This window comes from Camelus ferus, chromosome 9 (genome assembly GCF_009834535.1).
Source record: "Camelus ferus isolate YT-003-E chromosome 9, BCGSAC_Cfer_1.0, whole genome shotgun sequence".
In the NCBI taxonomy this organism is placed as follows: Eukaryota; Metazoa; Chordata; class Mammalia; order Artiodactyla; family Camelidae; genus Camelus; species Camelus ferus.
Genome location: NC_045704.1, coordinates 53,648,298 through 53,670,813, shown reverse-complemented (window position 1 = coordinate 53,670,813; position 22,516 = coordinate 53,648,298). Strand labels below are relative to the sequence as shown.

The window sequence follows — 22,516 nt, the reverse complement described above, 5'->3', positions numbered from 1 at the left end:
CTGAGTAGAAAAAAGCAGGTAGCCAAATATACTTGATCCTGTTTTATGGAAAACGTGCACAAGTGTGGGTATGTGAGTGTGATGGTCTTTATTGATACCCTCCTCCCCTCATGTTACAGTGCTTATTCTGGGAGATTGAAGATGACTTTGAAATTCCTCCTGATGCTTTTGAGTAGTGTCTGAATTTATTGAGACAAGCATGCTTTGATTTTATAATAAGAAAAATAGTCTCTTTTTAAACATTTATTGAAACCTGCTCTATTTTATTTACTGTAATAAAATGATATTAAAGGAAGTAAGTCAGAGAAATATCATATGATATCACTTATATGTGGAATCTAAAAAAAGATACAATATAAACTTCTTAACAAAAACAGAAACAGACTCACAAACATGGAAACAAACTTATAGTTGCCAAAGGGGAAAGGAGGGGGAGGGATGACTATGAATTTGGAATTTGGGATTAGCAGATACTCACTACTATATATAAAATAGATAAACAACAAGGACCTACTGTCTAGCACAGGGAACTATTTTCAATTTCCTACAATAACCTATAATGAAAAAGAATCTGAAAAATAATACATATATATATATATGTATAAGTGAAACACTGCTGTACACCTGAAACATTGTAAATCAACTATACTTCAATGAAAAATTAAAGCACTCACACACAAATTGTATCTTATCAGGATTTTCTAAAGCTTTTTACATTACTTGCCCTTATTGGCCAAATTAAGACATAATACTATTAGAAAAAAATTTTTTTTTAATTTAGAAAATAACATCTCCAAAGAATTTGAAAGATTAAGTTATAAAAGTTGAAAAATAAATGGCTTGCATATTTTATGGATTATATTATAAATGGAAACCAAATATCAACTGGGCAGCTTCAGAGAGAGTAGACTTGGCTGGAAGTGGGGTGTGGGGGAGGGGGTCCATGCTAATTTGAGACAGAGATACAGGTGAGGAGTTGGGTAGCAAATTATGTTTTTTTTTTTACAGTAACAGTGGGCGTAGATGTCATATAAGGATCTGCTGTGGCCACGTAAGTGATTCGGGGGCAAACAAGCCTGGACATTTGTGACATGACTGAAATTTTCATTCTGTCTTTAATTTAGACTTCTCTTGAATTTGTGCATAATTTCAGATTGCGCTATGCCTTTTCCTGGTAATCTTTTATTCTGTCCCCAAATATTGAGCTTTTGCTTGGCCCCCTAGCTGAGAAGTGGCTGTGCGCAGATACCCAGGGAAATGATTGTCATTCCTGTGTCTCCTTAAATGAGGTCTTTTTCTTGTTAAACGTCATTGCATGCAAACTTCATTTTAAAATTCGGCAGCACAGTGGGAACTTCAGCCGGTGGTGTTTTGAATTCCAATGCAAGAAGTTATTTCTTTAATGAAATTTGATGCAAAGTGCAAAACCTGAAATCTGAAATCAATATTGTGAATCTATGTTTTAGCTAAGTTATCAAGCGGCTGGAAGGAGGGAGCAGGAATTTTTTCAAACAAATTAACTAAAATTAAATATTTAAAAAGTTATCTTTGGGGCTGAATATAAACAATAACAACAAACATACATTTAAAAATGGCTTTAAAATCATGATCAGAGGAAAATTCCTAAATAATAAGGATCAATCTCATTTTATTAATGATTGAACAAAAATGGTATTTATTCCACAAATCCTATCTTTTCTACTAAAAAAAAAATTCTATATCTGTCTGAAGTTCTCTAGCTTTGGGAAGATATTTCACAAATAAAACATATTCTGATTGGAAGTGGACCTAATAAAAATGTTGCAAGACCTGGGTCAAAAATAAAAAACCAGGGAACCCTCCAAATTATCTCTTTACAGTGTATCCTCTTTCCATTGATGGAGACACTCTGTTCTTTATTATCTGCACTAACGCAGCTTTAAAATAACTTCTTTCATTGCTTTCATGTATCTATATTTTGTCTCTCTAGCGAGATTTCAGGCTCTTGAGGGTAAGGACCATTTAGCTCTGTTTCTCTGATAATTCCCACTACTTGGGATGTCAGGAGAGCTAGGGACCTGTCAGGTGCTTCACAATTATTTATTCACTCGGCAAGAAAGAGGTGGAATTAGAAAGGAATAGGTTTCATTTTCCATATGACTTGTCAACTCCAGTTGATTGCTAATAGCTTCTTGGAGCCCCAAGTTAAGAAAGATTCTGAGGATGAGTTGGTACCACATGCAGAGTATTGTGGTTGATGGGGGTGAGGACTGTCCAGGGTGCAAGAGTGGTGGTACCTCTGCTGTGTTCAGTCCCTGTCCCTGAAAAAACCAACCCCAGACCCACACCGTTGGGCTCTCTGTTGGGTGAGATAAACATATCTCATCATTTAAGCCACTTTTAATCAATTTTTCTACCCATCGATAAAGGTGCCCCATATGCTACAATCTCCTTTTCACCAATCTGAAAACATCAATAGAAAATTTTTTGACTTATAAAAATTATATTTTCCCATTAAGAAATTAATATGTTTTAATGAAATGCCACATGAGATAAAAGGTATCCAAAATTCTCAAATATTGATTCTCTACTTCCTAGTTGAGTGACTTCTGCTTAAGTTTTCTTAAAGTGTGCCAAGTCTGTGTTTACTAATTTGTAAAAACAGGACAATGTATATATCTCATGGAATTATGAGAATTAAATAAGCTAATTCAAGCACTTGAACACATGTAATGTAGAGCAGGTGTCCCACTCAGCTGGGTTTCTCTCTTTTCTAACCTCCTTGAGGAAGTTTAACCTCAGCCACTTTGTAGAAACATCTGCTTTACTTGGTTACTGGAGCTCGGTCCCAGTATCTCTTCACAGAGAGATCGGGAAGCTCTGGAGGGAGGGAGTGGACAGCTTTCCCTTTGGACTGATGGCTTTCTTCACAGAGCTGTGTGGTGGTCCTGCCCTCACACCCCCAGCTCCAGCGCAGCTGAAAGGCAATCTAATCAGAAGAAGAAATCCAATGCAAACTAATACGCAATTGGGAAATCTCCTGAGTCTGTGCGATTTACACTTTGGAAGATTTTCACTCTTTATTGCTGGCGCTTCTGATAAATTAAAGAGAGATGAGCTGTTCCTCAGCCAAAGAAACCCTTGCATTCAAATTCAAATTTAAACTTTTCCTGTGTTTGCTCTGTCAGACCCATTGGACTGTGTCAGAAGGGACTTGAGCCATGTGACACTGTCTTGTATTTTTATTTTTATCTTCTTGGTCAAAAAGGTCCCATTGACTTTTTCTGCAGTATTGCAGTTTGTCACTAGAATGATGTTCTCTAGTACAGGGGAAGTCACTGAAGCTGCGACTTCCCCTGTACTAGAGAAATGTTAAGAGAACATTTGAGAATTGATTCAGCAACTAACAGCGTTCCATAATAGTTAGGAGAATGGGTTTAAAGTCCAGACAGATTTGGTTGCTAATCCTACCGCTTAACAGCTCTATGACCTTGAACAAATGACCTCTTCAAGCCTTTGCTTCCACATCTGTGAAATGGAGATGATGCTTGCACTGTTTAACCACAGCTGTATACAAACCTACCAACAGCAACCTTTTTTTTTTTTTCTCAAACATCTGTGTGTCAGACGAACTCGTCTGCACTTGGTTGGGTGACCCTGCTCCACATGTCCCTTGTCCTTCTTGGAACAGCTGGCTAGCTGAAGCATGCTCTTCCTAAGGTGATGGTGGGGGCTGGGAGCATGAGCCCAGTCACTCAAGCTCTGGTCAAGCCTTTTGTTATGCTGGCTACCATTTCATTGACCAAAGCAGGTTCCATGGCCAAGGGCAAAGTCAGGGGGTAGGGAATTATGTTCCTTCCTCCTCCCTCCAGACTCCCTCCTCCTCCCTCATCTCCCCCTCCTCCACCTCTCTCCTCTTTCCTCCTCCCTCCTTCCCCTCTTCCTCCTTCCATTCCTTCTCCTCTCCTCTCCCCTCTCTCCGGCCCCCCCATTCCTTCCCCCACTCCCCACTCCCTTCTCCTCCTGCTCTTCCTCTTCTGCTTCTTCTCTCTCTGAGCAATTTGAGGAGAAAAAAATCATATTTTATTAACCTCCCTCCACCTGGCACCTTGTAGGTTTCTGATACATGTTGACTTAAAAACCATAAGGCAGTTTGCACTGAGCTTGTGTAAATGTGTGTGCTCATGCACACCCACACACATACACACACGTGCACGTGGTTCGAAGACATTGGGCTGTCTTTACTTATGAAGAAAAAAAATGACCTCCGTCTTGTCAAATGCTTCAGGAGAGAAAAAACATTTTCTCTTTTATGCCATCATTTGCTCAGAGGCAGATCCCGAGTGTTCATTCAGATGTTTCTGCTGCCCCTATTATCTTGTACAAAAGCTCTCCATTTGGGAATAGTTGCAGGTTTCCTTGTCATTCTCCAGCTCTGGTTTATATAAAAATGGATCATTTGTTGAGGCAAACTTCAAAGTCAGAGAACGCCCTAAGTTATAAATGGTTCCGTCTTTTAATTCAGGCATAATCCTATTAGAGACACAGCTCTCAGGGCTGGGGAATCCTTTTAGGACTCTTTGATCAAGGGAGCATTTTTGAGTTCAGTGGCTTCAGCTGTCCAAGCCCTAAAAATAACAGGGAACCCATTTAATACCTGGAAATGTCAATTTCTCTCATTTCTGGTGAAAGAAGTCTATTCTCAAGTGGACCAGTACCCGTTTCTGAATTCAGAGGAAAAGTGGGAAGCAGGCACGGGACTGTGCTGTATTTCCAAAGTCAGGCCCACTGTGGGGGACTAACCCTTGCTGATCCGCCAAATAACTTTGAGTGGCATTGAATTATTTCCAAAGGCATTTGGTACCCTACTTGTTCATTGACCATCTTCAAACGTACATTCTGATTGATTATATGAGATAAAAGTTTCAGTTTGGTCTTTGTCTCTAGCTTATCAAAATCTTATAAACTTTTCTGTTTCCCAGAGATCATCAGCCAATCTTTCCCTAAGCCTCGAAGACTCCCTAAGTTCTGCCAGCCTCTGCCTCCTCACATCCCCCCATCACCCCTGGCTCATCACTGCCTCACTCACTCTGTACCACCATGAGGTGGGCCTCTTTGCTGTGTTAACACACCAAACACATTCCCTGTAAACTTAGCACACTGTGTTCCCTTTGTTCTGGGGTTTCTTCCCCCATTAATCCATGGGATTCAGTCCCTCACCTCCTCTGATCTTTAATCAAATGCCGCCTTTTCCTGAGGCTGCTCTGCCCACCCCGTTTCCAATGGCCTCCCATCTCTCGCATCTCTCTCTTCCTGCTCTGCTTCATTTTATTTGCATAGCCCTTTTCATCACCTGTTGTACTGTAGGGTTGCTTATTTGTTTACTGTTTGTCTCCCTCATGAGAAGGTAAGCTTCATATTTGCAGGAATTTTTGTCAGTTTGGTTCACTGCCATATGCCCAAGACTTAGAATGGTGCCTAGCACACAGAAGATGCTCATTAAAATTTTTGTTGAATGGACAAATGAAAGAACTGATTTTTGACATTGGCAAGTGATATTATTTAGTTAGAGTTTGATAAAACTGCTCTGTTTGCATTGTTATTATTTTTATCTGCACTTTCTATTTAAGGCAAGTGACACTAACATCTTGGCCCACAGTTCCTTGTTCAGAATTCTTTTAAAATTCCACACTCTGATTTCTCCATTATCTGTCAAGGCTCTGAGTTCATGGAATATTCAACACACTCTTGAGATCGTTTACAGTGGAGATGAAATATGGATCTCACTGGGTTTTGAAATGCATATTTTGAGGCCCTTTATCAATTTATATTTTTCACTTTTTTCTGAGTTTTTTTCATGTACAGTCCGCATTTTTCATGATCTGGAGAAGAGGGATGTGTGCTTTTCTTGGGGGCTTACCTCAAGAATTCACCAATCAGGTTTAGATTTGAACCATACCCCAAGTGCCATATTGGAAGGTGGGGTTCCACAGTGTGCTTGTCTCAGATCAAGCACGTGAGGCTTGTCCAGACACACAGAGAATTTATTCTGATGGAACACCAGCACCACAGAAATGACAAATGGTGGAGGAACTCTTTAGGGAGGCAAAAAATTCAAGGCCTGAGCTTGACAAAGATTTGAGGCTGAAGTCTGCAGCTCCAGTTAAACCAGTTCAGTATGCGAACCGTCCACACCCAACTATGTGCAGTGACCCAATTCATTCATTAGGAAACAAAATTCGTTGAGCTCCTACGACGTGCCACACACTGTGCCAAGTGCTGGTCACCAGGGATGAAGAGACAGATAAGACCCCTGTGTTCATGGAGTTTAACACCTAGCGGATGGGGTGGTGTATTAGCCCGGTAATGATCCAGTCACAACCTGGGGGAAGGTATGTGGAGGGAAAGCACAGAGAGAAGCAGCAGAGACTAACAGCAAGGACGAGGGGTCTGACTCAGACTCGGGGTGACGGCATCTAGGGTGCAAACTGGAGGTCTGACCAGGCCATGGTGTGAACCCCAGCCTCTGCCCTCTCCTTTCTGCCCCCCGGAAGAGAGTTACTTCCATAATTTACTCAGCTGTTCACTCCTAGGCCGGTGGTTGTCCAGCCTGGCTGAGGATTGCAATCTCTGAGGGAGGTCACAAGTGTACAGCCCCGGGACCCTTCACAAACGAAGGGACTCTGACTCTCCAGGGTTGGGCCCAGGGAATCTGCATTTTGAAAATGTACCAGCAAAATTCTTTGGCTAGCGCAGTTTTGGGACCCAGGTTTAGCCATCCAGGAAAGCTTCTGGGAATGATTCCCCCCACTTCACCCACCAGATAACTTTCCTGGAACAATCTGGCTTACATGCCAGCCTCTGCCTTCTCTCCCTCATTTTTTACCGTCATTGTTCTGGAGCCCAACCACCCTGGGCCCCAGTAATCCATTCACCTTTCTCTGTCTGGGAGCCCCTTGGGGGCAGGGCTGGGGTTTTCATGATTCTGTCCCCAGCGTGCAGCACAGGGCCATTCCTCACCAGAGACTAAATGAGTTATAATCGTAACCAGCACGTAGGTGGGTGCTCACTGTGGGCCCAGCATCTTCCTGATACTTACAGAGCTCACTACATCCTCCCAAATTCCCCAGGAGGTAGATGCTGCCATTATCCCTACTTTACGAAAGGGCAAACAGACACAAAGAGACTAAGCAATGCAAACATGTAGCTGGAAGTGGCAGAACCAGGCAGCCTGATCTTAGAATCCGGACCCTCGATCATCGATCATCATGCCCTCAGTACATGAATGAATGAAGCAATGAATGAGTGAATGATTTCTGTGTCACCCTGTCCCATTTTATTCTTAAACAACTAGTACATAGTGTGTTGGGGAAACCCTTAAAGCGATAGGAAGCTTTACTCCCTGCTAACCTAAACCCTGTTTTGGCTTATCCCTGGCTTTTGAAGATTTTATTACAAATTCCTTGAGACAGGCACTGGATAGAAAGTTCCACAGGGAGAATTTCCTAGTAAGTAGCCTCTGTCTTTCTCCTCCCTCACCCCAACATCACTGGTCTCGTAAGGCACATTGTTAAACTGTTGGATAGCCACTGTTGATATTTACAGTTGTTCCAAGCAGCTGGGGCAAGATATGGGGAACTAACCTTAGTTTATCAAACCTGACACACAGAAGGAGTCTCTATGGGCCTTCCCTGAAGTCCGAAAGTGCCCAGAACCCTCTCCTCTTGCATCTTGTGCCACGTAGATAAGATGCAGTTGTCATTCACTCAGCACTCCCGTGCACCAGGCACCGCGCAGGTAAAATGCCTGCCACCACTTAGCTCACGGGGGCACCTTGGTTGGATGCCGACCCACCAGACGTTGCCGGTCTCCTGATTCATTGGTACTCAACCTTCGGTCATATCTAAATCACCTGGAGACCCTGGTGCTGTCCTACCTCAAGGACCTTGGCCGCTGTGCCTGAGTAGCTTTGCAGGTGATTCTGATACACACTTACATTTGAGTTCCTCTGGACCAAGACGGTGGTCCTCACACTTTAGGGCCCATCACCGTTGGTGGGGGAGCTTTTAAATGCCGAGCACGCTGGTGCCCAGGTAATCCTGACTCAGGTCACGTCTCGGGCTCGTTCCCACCTGCAGCATGCCTGTGGCCTGGGAAGGCATTGGGGTCATGGCTGTCCTGAGCCTTGAATACTCCAGCCCCCCCTTCCCTGCAATGCCCTTCAGTCCTCTGTGGGAAGATCTGGGAGTGCCTAACACCCTGGGAGGACGGCCCGGGAAGGGAGGCTTTGTTAAGATAAGGAGGGCTCTGCCTTTTGTTTTGAATACTGGCTTTTGGGTTGTGTCTGCTTTCTGAAACCCAGATGAATGTGGTTTACTAAACCCATGAAGGCCAAGGCTAGCTTTTTGTTCTGTGTGGGTTTAGGTTAAGGTTGGCCTTGTCTCTAGTGAACCATGTTCTGTGTTACATTGTCCTAAGCCCGTTCACACCCAGCCTCTCTTCCGATCCTCCCAAGTTCAGCAAGGTTGGAGGGATGGATTTTATAAAAGGGACTGAGGTACAAGAGAGATAAGTGACCTGCTCAGCGGCTGCAGGGGAATGAATTAGGTAGCCGGGGCAGTAACCCGGGACTCGTGGCTCCCATGTGGTGCTGGAATAGACTGTGCTGGTCCCTCCACACCGGCTGCCGTGACAGCCAGTGGTCCTTGCTGTCTGGGGCTGAAGGTGCGGATGGGGGGAAATCTCCAAAAACTGCTCCTAACAAGGTGTTCCCAAACTTCAGCTTCTACCAGAAGCCGCGGCGACACTAGCTAGACTTAGGGCTCTGGTGATAAATTGGCAGTAATGAAATCTCAATATCTGCCCACGAAGAGAAAAGCAAAAAATCCATAAGGGGCCCTGATGGACCATTAGGTGTTAATAGGAATAATACAAATGCCCAACAGAGTACGTTACTGAACTGAGTGAGCCTCGCCTCACCTGACACAATCAAAACGTCTCAGTATTTAACTATACACCACGTGTGTTGGCTTGAGAATGACAACGACTAAGATGAGGGAGGTGGTTATACATATATATGTTAGACTGGAAATAACAATACCTAAGATGAGGGAGGCAGGACTGTAAAAGTTAATGATCATTCGTCTTTAGTCTTTCACTGAAGGGATGAATTTGGACAAGTTATTGAAACTCTCCGAGCTTCTGTTACTATCTATAAAATGGGAGCAATCATGCTCCCTTGCGGGGTTTTTGGCAAGATGGAAAGAGGTCATGCGATCCCATTGTCTTGACTTGCATTTCCCTGACTTCCAGGTGAACTGAACACCTTTCCCTGTATGGCTGTCAGAGGTTCTTTTGTGAGCCGCCTGTCCCCTTGCTAGGTTCCATCTTCTTTCGAGTTGTTGACCTAGATGTTTAAATGTTAATCTTTTTGTCAGATATGTTTGCAAATATTGTCTCCCGATTTCTTTTTTTTTTTTAAACAGCTGTGTTGAGGTATAATTTATATACTAAAAGTCCAGTCATTGTAAGGGTACCATTCAAGGATTTTTTTTTTCGGTAAATATATAGAGTTGTGCAGCCATTACCACAGTCTACTTTTAGACATTTTCCACCAAACCAGAAATTTCCCTGTGCTCATTTTCAGCTAATCCATGCTCCCATCCCCCAGCCTTAGGCAACCACCAATCTGCTTTCTGTCTCAAAAAGTTTGCCCTTTGTAGACGTTTCATAGCAATGAAACCATACAATATGTATCCGTTCCCATCTGGCTTACTTCACTTGGCATCACGATTGCTATGTTCATCTATGCTGTAGCTTGTGTCAGGACTCATTTCTTTTTTATTGTTGGGTAGTATTCCATTGGGAGGATGTTCTCTCCAGCCTTTGCTGTGTGTGTGTGTGTGTGTGTGTGTGTGTGTGGTGTGTAAAGCCTCAGCCAGCAGTATGGTGCTTTCCGCCAAGACCAAAGCCTCAGTCAAGTAGAGCTGTTGGCCCTCTCTGCCTCTGAGATCATCATCTCCACCAATAACACCACTGGGCTTTCATGTTGCCCTGGTAGGTGTGTGAAGCTGCCACTCCTTACAGTTTTCCATCCTGGCACAGCCTCTGCCAACCTAGCTTGCAGAGGGGCAATAACCCCATGATGATAGTGGTGATGGTGGTGGAGGTGGTGGTTATGGTGGTGATGCTGGTGGTGATGGAGATGGTGGTGGTGGTGATGGTGGTGAGTGAGGTGAGTGATGATCCAATTCCAGGCCAGAATGTTGCAGAGTGGGTCCCACTGTTTTTATTTAAAGTCCAGCAGTTTTACAAGCATAAACACTTTTCAGATTGTTATTTGACTTTGGCAATTTCCAGTGTACTGAAATGGTAGTTTTGGCCTTTTTTTTTTTTTTTTTTTTTTTTGCAGCTCTAGAGTTGCTTTTGCGGAACTGATTTGCCAGTCTCCTCCTTCAACCATAGCTGGAAGGCTCGCCCTGCTTCCCAGTATCTTAATTGTCTGTTAAGTGAGCTGTGGGGTTTATATAATGATTTCAGTTTTTGTGTAGACACACGTAGTCGTGTTTCTGTTTTGGCATCTGTGTTTTTTTTGCTTGTTAGGGAGACTTCCTCCATCCTGAGATCATTAACAAATTCCCTTATATTTTCCTCTAATATTTTTATAGCTCTGTGACTTACGTTTAAAGGCTCTTGATTCACGTGAAATTGCTTTCTGGAAGGGTTGTACACATTTATAATTCCACCAGCAAATTATCGGAGTTTTTTTTTAAACCACATCTTAGCTTGTGTTAAAATGTGTGTGTATTCTTTCACCATTAAAGTTGATTGTTTCTTAATTAGTTGTTTATCTTGTTTTATGAGTTCATGATATTTGCCAAACACCTCGTATGAAGTCTTTATACACAGAAGATATTGAGCGTTCACTTATCATATTTGCTGTAAATATTTCACCAATATGCTGTTTGGCTATTAATTAAATACCTTTTTATAATAGCAATACAAAAGCATTTTAGAAAAATGAGAAAATAAACGTGGTTTCATTTATACCTTATAGTATTTATACTTTTCCTGGTTGGTGTAATTGTACACACATATTTAGCCAAAAAGATTGTGTGGCGTATATATTTTCAATGCCTGTGTCATGAACTTCTCTCACAGTCACTTCATCCTCAACATAATTTTAATGATTGAGAAGTATCTTATATGGATATACTGAAATTTATTTAATTCACTTCCTTTGGTTGGTCTTTGCAATGTTTTACTCTTACGTATAACACTCTGAAGAACAAAACTAGCTAAATTGTCATGGATCTCTTATTTATTTCCTAGTTGGCTTTGTCAGAGAGCACATCAGTTTCTGAAGCTTCTGATACCTGTTGACAAATTGGCCTCTAGAAAATTTATTCCAATTTACATTCCCACTGGTGGTATGTAAGAGAAACTTTTCTCCTAGAACAGAAGCAGTTATCATTTTAATAAAATCTCTGCAAATTTGGGAGGCAAAATTGTATCCTTTCAATGTTTTTAGAATACATTCATAAATGTCTATATTTTTGTAGAAAGTAAAGTGTGTAAATACATGTATATGTGCACACACACACATATATATACTTATCTATGTTTTTATGTGCATATAACTTTTTTTAATTTGCAAGTATTTAGTTACTAATAGGGTTAGACATTTTTCAGTTTAAGCAATTACAGGTCTTTTATGAATAGCCTCATCATGTCACTTGCCCAGTTTTAAAATGAGTATTGATCTTTTTCTTATTTACTTATGGTCTTTATATGTTTTCACTTTACAATATGAGACTGCAGTATTTTGTAGTGTACCTTTCTTAATTTAGACTATGTAGTTACTATAATTCCTTATCAACAGTATAATTTTTATATTCATATCACGAAGATGGTACCTCTTTACCTCCTACCGTTATTCTCTTCCTGTTACACAAATCACTCAGAAAGTCTCCAGTTCTCCACCCTTTCTGGTGTCTGTGCCCTTCGCAGTGGGACTTTGCAACTCCCCCAGAGATGGAGTCTTCAGCCTGTGCTGCCTCTAAGACTTGTTTGGCCGACAGAATGGGGTAGAAGTGACAATGTGCCATGAGGTATTGCATGCCTCTGCTCTCTCCCCTGGCGTCCTGCCCGTGTCGTGTGAACACACCTGGGCTAGCCTGCTGGATGATGAGAGACATGTGGCCTTATCACCCTGTTGCCTTAGTAGACAACAAGCCAACTGCCAGACTGGTAAATGAGGTTGTCCTAGACCACCAGACCCAGCCAGCTAATCACAGATGCATGAGCAATTCAGGCCAAGATCAGAAGCATCCAGCCATCCCCTGGAGCTGTTAGTAATAGTTCGCAGTGGTTATTTTCAACCACTATATGTTAGGGTCGTTTGTTATACAGTAACAGATAATCTTTCTTTTTAAGAAAGTGGGGTGGTGCAGGATCTGGAATTTCTTTTATTCTGCAGATGATTGTTATTTTATATGTATTACGTTTTTCAGTGGTTATTTTAATTTTATTTGTACCTTAGAACAATATGGAGGTTTTTTCAATATTCACCACCAGTCATTTCATACAAGATGCTAACGTTTTTCTTCAACTTGATTTATCTCTTGTTCTGTTATTCTGCATACTGATGAGTCAAGATGCAGTGCTGTCTTAAAATGTATCTGTTATAGTCACCATTTATTTTTATTTGTACCATAATTTGTACAAGGTAGGAAAAAGGTATTTTCTGTTGTTTTTTCCCCCCATAACTCCATGATGATATAGACTGTCTTTATATTGGTTAAGATAATTATAATGGCTTCAGTACAGTCATGATTGTTATGTTTGATAAGTAAACTAAAATTCAGTTCCCTACAACAAAACTAGCCAGAATTACATTTTTTTATGATGAAAACATACTTCTAATAAAAAAGGACTTTTACCCCACATTGGCTAAGATTTATATTCTCGGTGTATTTATGGCATCTGATTTTCTCCAACTTTTACCTCTACCTAAATTTTAGGGTATAATGTTTTGCACAGTGCATCATATTCTCACAGCTTTGTATCAATAATAAAATATTTCATAATCTCTCAAGGTTATCTGTCACTTGTTTCAAATCTGATTTTAATCAAGGCTGAATAAAAAATGTGGCATTTGTAGTTTTACATTTTCCTAATATTTTAGTAATTTTCTCTCCTAAAATCATCAATAAGTCTTAAAATTTCTGTGTCACTACATTTCTAAGAATATCGTTTCGTTATCTGCAGATGCCCCTGGGTTTGGCTGGGTGTATAATTTTCAGGTTACCCCTTTTTTTCCTCCTTCAAAGATGCTCTTAGGATGGCCATTATTCAGGTTTCTTCTGGCATTTCCTGTTAGAAAGCCACATGACTTTTCTTCCTTTATAGGTAACCAGAGTTTTCTCCCTAAGTCCTCTTAATAGTCTTCTATCCTCAAATGTAAAAGAACAAAACAAACAACAGTGAAATGGGTTTTGTCTAGGTGTTGGTTCCTTTGTGTTGATTTTACCTGCCTTTTCACTTACAGAGTAAGTTACTCAGCGTCACTGTAGCTGCGCATTTTACTTTTGCTTCCTTTGCTTTGGTTTCCTGCAACGCCAATTATCCATCTGTTAGGAGTTGGAGCTTCGCCATTCGTTTCCCCTCCCCGCCCCTTACCTATTACCTTCCCGTTCAGCTTAACTTTTATTTGTTCTTTTACTTGCTCTTCTGTGAAAAGCACACCAAGCTCATTCTCCACATTTTTTTTTTCCAATGTAAATTTTAGTCTTCATGGTTCTTAATGTTATTTTCTTTTTAATTCAGTTGTGGGCTTGTTTTATTTTTCCTTACCAATGTCAGGAACCATTAGTATCTCCCTGGATGTCTCATCCACATGCCTTATTTGACTTCCCCACCTGGGAAGAAGATGATCCAATGACTGTGCAGTTCAGGGAAGACAGCTAGGGAGCAATGAGATGGTAAATAGCTGACACAGTGGGCAACTAAAACTAAATCCTAAATGGAAGCTCTGGGAAATGGCATGACACACATGCTCCAAAGTATCCCACCCAGAGTGTGAGGAATCTGGGATATTTATGCCCTACACCCGTCAGTCAGTGCTCAGGGGCTGTCTGCAGGGGCATGCCAATTTCCCAGGGACCTTGGCTCACCATGCCTGTGGGCAGATTGGGTTCCTGCAATCTGAGGTCATCACTCCAAAAAAAGGTGCAGGTGTTGGCACTTGTAAATGAGGCCAGTGTGCACTGAAATCATAAGACAGTTTGAGGGCCTGGGGGAAGAGCGTTACTTTTGGCTATGTCAGAGGAAAGGAAAATCAACAAACCTAGATGCTTCCCTGAACGAGCCACAACGACCGGAATGTGAGAGTAAGGACCGCAGCTTTGCACCCTGAAGCCTGGCTTTCAGCTCACTTCACTTCGGCTCCTTCTTGGCTGTGTCTGACGTCTCAGAGCCCTCCGTTTCTCCTTGTGTGAGTTAGGTATTATTACAGGGTAGCTTTGAGGGTCGAATATGATAGTGCCTGGTCTCTAGTGAGTGAAACATACACATTTTTATTTTTTAAAAAAATTCAGCTGGGACTTTACCTTTGAATGCAGCTTTGACCATATCTCTTAGTTTGGGGATGTGGTACTTTTTGTGATGTTCTAAATAATGCATGGTGTGTGTGTGTGTGTATACTCCTCATCTTACTTCAGGCCATTTTAAAGAACTGCCCAGTTGCCAGATCCCAAACCTACAAACAAACAAAAAACTGAAACATGCATACTTTGCCCTTACTTTGTGTTTTGATGTTTAAAGGGCTTTCTTCTTAAATGTAAATCCTTGTCTGTCCCAGCGTAGTCCTGTGAGGTTCCGTGGATGGAGAATTACGCTCTTAGAGGTTATTCACAGTTTACCCAAGGTTACACAGGAGAAGTAATAGAACCGGAGCCCCGGGTCCCTCTGACTTGTGTTCCAAGGCTTTTCCATAGCCTCATGCTCCCTCTGTGTGGTGGACAGATAATGGTCCCCCAAGATGTCCACATCCTAATCCCCTAACGTGTGAATGTTACTTTATATGGCAAAAGGGACTTTGCAGATGTGAAAAAGGATCTTAAATGAGGGGATTATCTTGGATTATCTGCATGGGTCCAGTGGAATCCTGAGTTGTCCTAAGGGGGAGGGAGAGTCAGAGACGCGATGAGGGAGGCAGGTGTGGAGCATTGAGTCAGAGAGGGAGGGAAAGAATGAGAGAGAGAGAATGATCAAAAGATCAGGGCGGCCCTGGTTTGATTTTCTGTATTGAGGGGAAGACCACGTTCTTTCCCCTTTTCCACACATCTCATCCTGGAGACCCGTCTTCTCTCTGGAGTTCAGCCCTGAGCATCTACAGGTTTCCCAGGTGAGCTCTGCATGCCGTCGCTGGAGCCTCCCCAGTGGGTTTCAGGTTTGGTTAAGCTCATACACTATCCTGTGACGCCTTAACAATCAGAATTCAGGTTCCCTTCTACCCTGCCCATGGCCATAAAATTCAAGGTAGAAGACACTCGGGTATCCAGCTCATATAAAAAAACTGGAGTAGTTTGTTTTGAACTGTGTTATGGAATAGACTGCTTTCAATATTGTGAAAAGATAACAAAGATTAGATACTACCTAGGCATGCTTGGTGTTTCTTTTAGCATCCTTGGCCTGGTTTAAGTAACCCAGTTAACTGGTAGTGTCTTCCAGCTTTCCCCTCAACCTTGTGCTTTATGGCCAGAGCTTAACACCTAAGGCTGGATGAACTGGATGATCTGTGTTTTAATCCCCCTCCTCCACAGCGTTACCTCACTTCACTATTTATATTTTATTTATACAGCAGGTACTATGTGCCAGGCATTCTTTTAAGCACTTAAAGATATTAATTCAGTTGATCTTCATAATACTCCTACATGGCAGGGACTACTGTCATCTCAGTTTGAGTGATGAAGACACCGGGACCCAGAGAAGTTATGAGTTTCCCAAGGTCCTGTGGCTCTTAAGTGGCAGAGCTAGGATTCAAAACTGGACAATTGTGCTTAGTTCTAATGCTGTCTCCTTGGGAATGAGAGATTTTGTCATTCTCTGGTGTCTTCCTGCTTGCCCACCTGTGCTTGAGTCAGAAGCCACATTTCTCATACCCCAGTGTCTTCTGGCCTCTCCTATACCAGCCCCATGCTCTTTTACAGAGTTGAGTTCTGTCTGCTTGCCTGGCCTTGGCCACATCATGAGGCCAGGAGTCATAAGCGGGAAGTGCCCCCCCCCCCCACTTGCCAAAAGCCACCAGGCCCTAAGCCAGCCACCCCGAGGGAAGATCTCCAACACCCTGGGCCTGCCGCCACCCATAGATGTGTCTTTTCCCAGAAGCACAGCCAGGCCCTTTCTTGGAAGCTGACAAGGGGATGCCAACAGAGAAAAAGCTTAAACTTTGTGCTGTATCCACCCTGATTGCCACCCATCCCCACTGCACTCCCAGAGTTTGGGGCAAAAATGCCCATGATCTTTCAACAGCTCCTTTGAAGTGCCATCATTTTTCTGCAGGGCTTAAGGACTGTCCTGATACCTTGGGGTCATTCTCTAGCAGTCCAGACAAGTAACTGGAATGAGGTCTGCAGGATCAGCCTTTCTTGGTAAAGACACAACTCTTGCATCAACTCTGTCTCCTGCACAGAGAGCAGTTAGATATTTCTGAGTTCAGGATGGCACTTGAGCAGTTCCCTTCTTCTGCTTGTTCGTTCATTCAAGCAATAGATATAGACAAGCACAGAAATCAGAAACAAACCAGGCACAATTCCTGCCTCATTAAGGTCACAATCACCTGGGGGAAAACTGATAAATGAGCAATTGCGTAGAGGATGGAGAAATGCTTTGATACGAACAAATGAAGTGGGAGAGACAGGTAGCCTGCTCTTGGGTGGCCTCCCAGGATCTGACTCCTGCACTGGGTCCTGGGATGGAGGAGGGTTACCTGCGCAGAGGAAGAAGGGAGAGACTGTTCAGGCAGGCATGGGGAACAGCATATGCAAACGTATGAACGGGGACAAAACATTTGAGAGCTGCCCAATGTGACAGTTGATCGTAGGATTAAGACATGTCAATCACGTAGATGCTCTTGCATGAGAAAGTGATGTTTGGCACTGCAGCAGCCACCTTGTGATCATGAGCCTATGAGCCTGAGGATTAAAGCCAACTCGTTTGGGTTGTTCTGTAAAGTATTAAATACCCTTAGGATCTAAGCCACTCATTTTTTTGTTCCTTTCAGCTTAAAAGATAATAACTGATACAGCTATGATAAGGAATTTGGCCTTTACTTTATGACAGTGGGAGGACATAACATGTTTTAAGCAGTCTATTTTCTTTAGACATGTCATACCCATGTGGGTGTGTGTTTTCCCAATGGCTCACTCCAGTTGTGTCCCTGCTTTATGAGTCTTTATAAATGTCTAAATGGAGTGATAGATGCAGACACATCTCCATCCCACACCACTTCCCTGAACACAAAACCTTGTGAACAGTCCCCCCCACAAGACACACTCATGCAAACGTTCACAAGGAGGACACCCGTTCTCTTCACACCCGCCCCTCGGCTTTGGAACTTTTCAAGTTCATCATTATTTATAAAGTTAATACTCATAATGCCAAGGTTTCTCTTTGATGTGGGAGTATTTTCGAAGCCTCGGTGACCTATATTGCCGACACACCCTGTACGAGGTGAGGCCGGGACCGGCTGGGGAATTACCCGTGTTTAATGAACACTAAAATTAGAATTTGACTGAAATCCACAGAAACGGCTCGACAGCAAGTTCGAGATCCCCCTGGGGAGCTGTGGGCAGCTCAAATTTACCCACAGGCGTTTTTGAAAAATTTTTTTTTTTTGAATCAGCATAGTTGGCTCTTTTGAGCCGAGAATGCTGCTTGCACTCAAAGCGTTTCCAACCCCTCCCTGCCCTGCCCCCTGACATTGATGCTTCAGGGACAGCTCAGTGCCTCCATGGTCCTCTGTCATATTGGTCATGCCTCAGTGTGCACAGAGTGTGGAGCCTGGCAGTGGTCACACTCCTTATGGAAAGTTGTAAGAAAAATCTCAGCCTCAACAATGGGTGCATGGTCAGTTGTAAAGGACCCCAGATATCTACTGGTTCTGTGGACCTGGGGCCTCAGGGTCGATTTTGATGTCCTAAGAGATCTAATGAAAGTTCTACTTTTAATGAGAACAGGGGCCCTACGTGAATAAATGAGTTTAGTTTGGTGACTGTCACTCCAAGCCCAGAAATAATAAAGGCAAAAAACAACTAAAGAATGAAGTGCTGGATGGTGATACGAGAGTTTGGAGGTGCAGGTTCAGTGCGGCTGCCTCGTCTCCCAGGAGGGGAGCAGCTGGTCGTCAGGGACAGAACTCAGGTTTCAAACGCGGATCTCCTAGTTCCTGGGCCAGGGCGGTGTTTGTGGGGTTCCCCACCCTACTGTGCACACTGATGCTGTACAAGTTGCATTGGCATTCTGGGGGGGGCATTTTTATACACTTATGTAATTGTAAACTTTATTTTCTAAGTTACAAAAGCATTTATAAAAATGCTTGTTTTAACAAGTTAAAAAAAAAAGGAAAGAAAATGTTGATACTGACTTCCAGCTCTTCTCCAGTCTCTCCTCCCTAGGAAACTGGTGTTCACATTTGATGTGTGGTGTTCAATAGCTTTTTATGTTCTTATGCAAACATACAAATACATAAACTATAGACATACATGTCTGTATATTTTTAGTGGGATATTATACTCTTTAGCTGGACTTTGGCTTTTTTAATTTACTCAAAAAAAGCATAAGAAAGATGACAATCAAAAGACACATCAAAAGTATCTTTCCTCGTGTGCACGGCATCTGATCACCGTTCTGTATTAGTCCATTCATACACTTTCTCAGAATATAAACTGATGCAGCCTCCTCACTCCTCTGTCACTACTCCCCTGACCCAGTGCTTCTCAAACTTGACGGTGTTTAAGAGTCACCTAGAGATCTGATCAAAACGCAGCTCCCGGGCCGCTTCCGTCAGTTCTGAGTCAGCGGTAGTAGGTGGGCCTGGGGATTTGCGTTTCTAAGGCTCCCAGGTGTGGTATGATGCTGTTGGCCAAAAGCTAGGCTTTGAGCAGCTCTGCCTTCTTCTAAATTCTCAGTCAGCTTGGGGGTGATGGGTGCATTTGTCTCTTAGCTCACCTGCTTTATTGTAACCACTCCTGAAATTTCATCTTCTTTCCTCTTCCGCAGCCTCACAAACACCTCCCTGTCTGCTGAGGCCTAGTGCTATTGTCCCCGGCTGTGTGGTAGCTTCCCCTGTGCCCACTTCCTGTCCCAAGGAGAGCTCCTAATGGCTGCAAGCCTCATACTGGATTTGAATGATCATATCCCATGTAACATCAGTAACCCATACCCAGACTTCGGACACTCTGCTCAAAAATGTTAATCGAGGGCCTGTATTCTATTATTTCAAAAAAGAAAGATTATATAGCATTGCACATCAACCCCAAACCTTTAAGTTTCTTCAGTCATAACTAAGACTTGATAAAACACCTAGATATGTAGCAAGCTATCAGTCAGAATGTGAAATGTTTAAAACTTTGGTTCTTAATGTCAACCACCAAGTAATGTGGATGTTATGTTACCAATCAGCTGCCTCGTCTGCATGGAGTCTGCAATCTATTTCCTAGCACTGGCTTCATCTGAGACACGTGCCCCTTTCGCTGACCCTCCACTAGCTCTTTAAAGTATCTCCCGTGTCATTCTGACATTCTACTGATTTTATTTGCAAGGTCACTCAATTTTTTATTTGCACATTGTTTTAATGTATAGTATTGGGGTTGTAAATACATGTTTTTCTTGATAAACATTGGTAGAGTGATGTGATATTGAGAAATAGTTGCCTTCTATGACATTTGAGTATTAAAAAACAAAGGTGTTCTGCTGCTGGAAAAAATGTTAACCAGGGAGATGTTATCTCTGAGGAAAAAACACAAACACATTTTTCCCTAATCCCAGCTCATCAATAGCACCGCCTGGAGAACTTTCCCTTTCAGGTGATTCACAGGCCCCTCCCTGCAGAGATTCGGATTCACTAGGTCCAGGGATCTGGGGGTGGGGTTCTGGACCGGTCCAGGGCTATTTCATGTGAGCAAACAAGTTCAAGAATCACTGCTTTCGGTCATGGGCTTTGCCCACTACATTTTCAATGGCAGGAATTCTTGCGTGTCTTTCTACCCAGTGCCTGGAATGGAGTAGTGTTATAATTGAGTGGAATAGTACTCATGCTGGGTATACAGCAGGCCTGCCTTGATGCTCATCCAGAAGTGTTTGTGTGGAGCCAGGCTTGTCCTTGGGCTCCTACAGCAGGACCACGAGTATAAGGAATCATTTGAGGGTCTTAGTTGGGGTGAGAGATCTGAACGAGCTTTTTGTGCAAACATTCCTTCTCCCTTGCCCTTTCCTGACTCAAGCAGATTTGTTGTTTTGCAAGACCAGGAGTTTCTTGGAGCATCTGTGAGTGCTGAGTGAAGCCTGATCTTTGTTGTAATCATTACTGTCATCTGGTTCTCATATCCTCCTGTCCAGCCTGGGGCCGGGTCAAGCTGCCCCCTTCCTGAGTTTTTCACCTCCAGTGAATCTTCCTGTCCTTGACCTTGGGGTCCGTGAGACTGCCCTTCACCTTGCCTTTCCAGCAAATTCCGGGCTGCCTCTGGGGCTCTTACCTTTCATTTTATTTTCACGAAACCCTTCTGGGGCTTCTATTTTTATCCTCCTGTTTGAGGTGTCGAGACTATTTAAGATGAGGTCTTTCTGGGAGCAGCTCTTCTCCGAGGGACGGAGGCTGCTGTTCCCATGCGGCCGCCTGGTAGCATTTACTTGGACACACTGGGTGACTTCCTTTCCGGTTCCTCCCCCCACCTCACTCCACACACCTAACAACACATCCACACGCTGCCATTTATTTGTCAAGCTGATAAGGGGGGGAAATGTCAATTTGTACATTTCCAAAGTCACCTGCTTTTTCTGCATGGGTCACTTCTTTTATCCATAGCTCCTTTTTAACTCTAATTATTTTCTGACTAGTATCGATACTGTGCTTTTTATCCTGTGATACTCTGTCCCTGCAGTAAGACTTCTGAACTCTTTGAGATCGGGTGTTGGTCTCATCCTTCTCTTTGTAGCACCCAGGGCTCCCAGGAGAACCAGGGATGACTTGTTGAATGAAATGTTTGGCCCAGATTTCTGAAGACACCGCCACTGATGCACAGCAGATGAAAACAACCAGAAACAAAATTCCAATGGTTTATTTTTGAAAATGGGCAAAATTCAACTTCTAAGTTTAGAAAAACATTTGCAAAAATGCTTGTTTTAATAAGCAAAAAAATATTCAAATATCAGTAATTGCTCCCCACCTTTCTCCAGTCTCTACGCATTAGGGAACTGATTATTATTTTGATGTGTGGCATTCCATAGCTTTCTTTTTATTCTTATATAAACATGTATATAAATATATAGGCATAATGTGACTATATATATTTAATGGGACTTTTAATGTGTTGCCCATTTGTGCTTAGATGTAAACACTCCAAGCAGCATGACTTGCTCTTGTGTCCAGAAAATAGGTTGCTGAACAGGTCAGGGCCCTGCCACCTGCATGACTCCATGGTGCTGCCATCTCACCTTGCCTTCCTCCAGAGAAATGAAGGAGCCCATCTGAGCAGAAACCTAATCACGGTGGAAGAGAGGTTCTGGAAATGGTCCCCAGAAGCATGCTGAATAATCACCTACATCTGTGTCTGCAGCACAGTGTTGTTTCTCTCTCTCTCTTTTTCTTTTCCTTGAACAACACTGTGCCCCCTAAGCTTCAGCAGTTCCTGCTGCCTGAAACACAATTTCCCTATCCTCTTGGTCTGGGTAATGCTTCAGATAGTAGCTTCCACGTCACCTCCTCCAAGCAGCCGACCCTGACTTCCGTGCTCCCTCAGAATAGCATTAGGGGCCCTCCTCTGTGTTACTGTGGCATTCTTTCTTCCCCTCTTCAGTGTTCTGTTATCCTCCGTAGCAGTTTTCTAGGGTGGTGGACATGGAGGTGCACTGTCCATTCTCCTTCGAGGAACGACTCGATGCCCAGGGGCAGGAAGTGTAGGCGGCACGTGGCGAGCTTCTTTAGGTCTGCCCTCAGCTGCAGAGAGCCATGTCGGCAGGAGCCATCCCTTTCCAGTGCCTGAGCAGGTCGGGATGTAAAGACTCTGCCCCTTCTCCCTGGTGCAGGGCAACTCTGACAGGTGATTCCTGCCCCCAGGTGACACGCCAGGTGAGCAGAGGCCTTGTGGAGCTTGCATCACAGCTCAGTTTCTCCCTCTGCCCTATCCTGCACCTTTACTGATGTCAAACCCTAATACACATCTCATACACGGAACTCCATCTTCCTGTTTCTAGAAAACCCACCTTATGATGTGTAATTGACTGTCTGCCTGCCTCAGTGAGGGCAGGGGTGAGTCTC

The 22,516-nt window shown here is 43.1% G+C and overlaps 1 long non-coding RNA gene across 4 annotated transcripts in view; it reads left to right on the top strand.

Annotated features, from left to right (window-relative positions):
• LOC116665825 overlaps positions 1 to 22,516 on the top strand; it is a 584,469-nt gene that overhangs the window by 124,569 nt on the left and 437,384 nt on the right. The window contains exon 1 of one of the 4 annotated variants that reach the window (XR_004322544.1): positions 870 to 1,051. The exons of the other annotated variants lie outside the window; for them this stretch is intronic. This is a non-coding gene — a long non-coding RNA (uncharacterized LOC116665825). Of the gene's footprint in view, positions 1 to 869; positions 1,052 to 22,516 lie in introns of those variants that run through there. 4 annotated transcript variants of the gene reach the window in all.